At 30.4% G+C, this 4,844-nt stretch overlaps 1 long non-coding RNA gene across 1 annotated transcript; it reads right to left on the reverse strand.

Annotated features, from left to right (window-relative positions):
- Positions 1-965: 965 nt before the first annotated feature.
- LOC115988482 lies at positions 966-3,577 on the reverse strand. The gene is made up of 3 exons (XR_004091529.1): positions 3,467-3,577; positions 3,303-3,374; positions 966-1,089 (listed from the first exon to the last, which is right to left on the reverse strand). It is a non-coding gene; the product is annotated as an uncharacterized LOC115988482 (long non-coding RNA).
- Between the last annotated feature and the right edge of the window lie 1,267 nt (positions 3,578-4,844).

Here is a 4,844-nt window from a genome sequence, read left to right on the forward strand (position 1 = left end):
TAGCAGCATGTTGTATTCTCAAAAAAAAAAAAAAAAAAATGTTGATATTAATAAAGTTTTGTCACAGTAAGAAGTGCATAATTAGAGTAAAGCTACAGCTACAACAAAAATTTCAACAATTTCAAAAACCCTAATTTATCTACCATCCCACACATCACATGAGTCATTAACGAAAGTTTAATTATAAATTATGATAGGCCCAAAGATGAGGGGGTAGGCAAATTGAAAAAATGTAAAATATTTGTATTGACAGTAACTTGATTTATTGTAAGTTTGTAACCGCAAAAGCAAATATCACCCAACATAAGTCATTTGGGCTACCTTAAACCAAATTTTATAGAGTGGATGTGGAATGGATTTGGACATGCACTACAACAAAAGTGGACTATGGTGATGAAACCAGTCGTCACAATATGTCCTTATTTCGTCACCGAATACATATGGTGACGAAATGGTGACGAAACAGTGTTCGTCACCTAAGCTCCGTCACAGAATGTATTGGTGACGAAAATGTTTCGTCACTAATAAAAAAATGATAGGTGACGAAATTTTTTCGTCACCAATAAAAAATGATAGTTGACAAAAGTTTTTCGTCACCTAATATTTTCGTCACTAAACCTTATTTTCAGTGACGGAATATTTCGTCACCAAATGTTTTTTTTTTTTCCAATTTCAATAGATTAGGTGACGAAGTTTTGCGTCACCGTTTATTTATTTATTTTTTATTTATTTTTTAATTTCAATAGATCAGGTGACGAATTATTTTGTCACCAATTTCTGCTTATAGTCAAATATGGCGATGAAAATTATCGTCAACAATTTTATTTTTTTTATTAATATTCTTTACATTTACTTGCCATTACATTAAACTGCTCATTTCTAACCAAATCCATAAAAACAAACATCCATTCATTTCTAACCAAATCCATAAAAAAAAACATCCATACAATCTAAAAATGCAATAAAGATGTTCACAAAGTAATTACAACCATTTATATACAAATGATGTCTTAGCTTCCAAACTTTATAGAAAATTATTTGAGTTCAAGTAGCCTCACAAAAGCTATCTTTTTGCCACCAATCCCATATCTGCACAAGTATAAAGGAAAATACATCAATAACAAACTAAATTGCAAACCTATATCCCTAATAAGATGTACGGCAACAAAAAATATTATAATTAGTAAGACAATGCAGAAAAAGTCCACAAAATACCCAATAACAAACTAGACAAAATAATCATAGTGCAGCATCATATGAAGCCAAACTATCAAAGAAAGAAGACTCACAACATTCTCATCAAATAAAAACCAAACCCCCATTACAAATCATGGAGAAATCATAAAGAATGCAAAAAAATCTCAATTTAAAACAAAACAAATAGAGTGAAATCCAAAACAAAAACCCAGCCACCATCATAAACACAAACCCAACCACCACAACGAATAAAAAATCTAGCCAACACTATTTAAAAAAAAAAAAAAAAAACTAGCCACCACCATTAAACAAAAACCACAGCCACCACCATTAACACAAAACATAGCCACCACCATTAACAAAAAAACCCAGCCATCACAATAAACAAAAAACTCAGCCACCACCATAAACAAAAAACCCATCACCACTATTAAACAAAAAAACATAACCACCACCATTAACACAAAAACCCAACCACTACCATAAATAAAAAAACCCAACCACCACCATTAAACAAAAAACACAGCCACCACCATTAACACAAACCGAGCCACTACCATAAACAAAAATATCACCACCGCCATTAAACAAAAAACATAGCCACCAACACAAAAACTCAGCCATTGTTATAAACCAAAAACCCAACTATCACAATAAACAAAAAGCATAGTCACCACCATTAATTAACACAAAAACCTAGCCACTATCATAAACAAAAAATCCACCACCACCATTAAACAAAAAACACAGCCACCAACATTAACATGAAAACTCAGCCACTATCATAAACAAAAAACCCAACCATCGCAATAAACAAAAAAACCCACCACTAACATTAAACAAAAAACTCAGCCATCACTATAAACAAAAAACCCACCACCACCATTAAACAAAAAACACAATCACTGCCATTAACACAAAAACACAATCACTGCCAAACAAAAAACTCATCCATCACAATAAACAAATAACCCACCACCAACATTAAACAAAAAACCCAAACACCACCATAAACACAAAAACCCAACCACATAATAAACAAAAAATCCAACCACCATTATTAACACAATCCACCACCACCATTAAACAAAAAATCCAACCACCACCACAAACAAAAAACCCACCACCACCATTAAACAATATAGCAACATATACCATATACAAGCCTCAATACTAATGCTGGAAAAGTATTTATGTCTTTAAACCGTTGTGACAAGCTTAATTATCATCTTAATTGTAAAAGAAAAAAAAAAGATTAAATCCACTTTTGCCTTTGAAATTGTTGTTGTTGCATGATACATGTCTTGTCCTGAGAGTTGATTAATTTACTTTTGTATCTTTCAGGGAATAGTTAGTGAAGAGAAAGTGGACTCCTTTAATATTCCATTGTATTACATGTCTCCCCAGGAACTAGAAGTTGCTGTGGATTGAAATGGGTATTTTAGTATAGAGAGAATGGAGGACTTACCTCCCATTCAAGAAATAATTACTAGTACCATTCCTAAAAGCCAAATAGTTGCATCTCACATGTTTCTTATGTCATGTTTTGCTAAATTTGAAAATATTGACTAAATTTTTTTGAAAGATCTGTTCCAGATTAGCAGACGAAGTAAGCACCAAAAACACACTTAAAGAGTTGACTAGAACTGAAATTGTTAAACAAAGTGCACCACTTTGACTAAATATTGCTTAGTTTGAAAATGATATTAACAAGTAAACCAATGTTACTGACAAGTAAAGTAAGCACACAAAAACATAGAAACTCATAAAACAAGCATTTTGGGTACACAGAAGTCAGCCTCAAAAAAACCAAAAAAAAAAAAAAAAAATTCTTTAAGGTCCTAGAAAAACCCAAATTCAGTACCAAACAAAAACTAACAAAACCCACAAAAATTAAACTTAAAAATCTAACATATCAAGTCACAAAATTGCATTTATTTAATAGACACATTTATGCACACGCATGAAAGGGAAAAAAAAACTATAAAAGCAATGTCTAGAATCCATAATGATATACATAAATTTGCTGCTAAGTTTAAATATTATAAAATCAATAGGGATTGTTGTTCCATATCTCAAAAAATCAATATGGAAAGACTCATTACCTTCTCCAATCCCAAAAGCTATGTCCTAAAATCAACACCCTCTCTAATCCCAAAATCAATATCCTGCTAATCCTGGAAGAAGAAAAAATAATCCACAAAGTCACCAAGTTTAACATGAGAGAGAGAGATAGAGAGAAGAGTGATGTGAGAGAGAGAGAGCTTACCAGTATTTTTGGGAGAGGTTGAGAGGCGTGGGTCTGTGTATGGGAGGAGAAAGAGGGAGTAATAGTGTTTTGTTTACACAAATAAAATAAAATAAAATAAAAAAAGTAAGGCTTATCTACAATACTTAGATGCTGTTTCTTAGATGCTATTTTTTAGATCACTTGCTTAAGATTTTATCACGTGGCTTTTTTCTCATGATAGAAGTGTATTTTTAAAATTAAGTAGCCACATGGAAAAATCTTAAGAGAGGAACTTAAGTAACAGCATCTAAAATACTGTATATAAATTTTATCCAATAAAAAATAATGAAAGAAAAAGAAACCTTAAAAATTCAGAACCCGCCTGGAAATTGGTCACCGCGCGAAAAGAAATAAAAAAAAATTCACTACGTGCTGTGCACTACTCAAAACAAAAAACTGAACCTCTACTTTTAGTTTACAAACTTTGTGCTGCTTTGCTAGTCTGCTAATTCTATTTGTATACACAACCATTCAATGAGAGCCACACCTTTATTTTTTAGTTTTTAATATAGAATGAATGTGAGCCACATAACTTTGATATTCTTTTAGGCCTTGAGATTTTGTTTTACTTGCAACACTGTACATTACACTACTTTCTTCTTTTTCTTTTTTGTTGAGTGTACATTGTACTACGTACTACATCTCAAAAACATTATTATATATATATATATATATATATATATATATTACAACTACTACTTGATAATTATGATTTAGCTTTGATATTCACATAATTTAGGCTTTTTTTTCTTCTTATGATAATTATGATTAGGAAAAAAAACAGTAGTTTTGATTAATTAAGTGAATAAATTTAAAAAGTACTTAATTTTTCTCTAACATTAATTCATTAATATATATATATACACAAATAAACAAATAATAAACATTTTATTTTTAAGATTACAATTCAATATATGTGATGGTCCATTTTGAAAAAAAATAATTAAATCTAAATGAAAGTATCACTAAAATATGTGGTAGTCCGTTTTTAAATTTTGCTATTTTTATTTTCTAAATATAAGATATGAAAACCCTCAAAAATATTTTACAAATTTTTACCAACATATTATTAGTAATAAAATTATTATATTTTTCCTTTTATAATTATAAAATAAATATTTATGACGTCACGGTCGGACCAAAAAACTAGTAACTAGTTACTTTTTTAGCTCCTTGTTCGTATCAGTTTTTAAAACTAGACTAGACTTGCCAATTCAACCAGGAACCAATCAATGATCTGGTTTGGTTATAACTAAAAACCGAAAAATAGTAAAAAACCAAGATTAACTACGAATTGGTTGATCAACCGTGAAAACTGAAAACCAGGACAGCTCAATCGGTTTTTGAATGTTTCTAT

This window comes from Quercus lobata, chromosome 5 (genome assembly GCF_001633185.2).
Source record: "Quercus lobata isolate SW786 chromosome 5, ValleyOak3.0 Primary Assembly, whole genome shotgun sequence".
Lineage (NCBI taxonomy): Eukaryota > Viridiplantae > Streptophyta > Magnoliopsida > Fagales > Fagaceae > Quercus > Quercus lobata.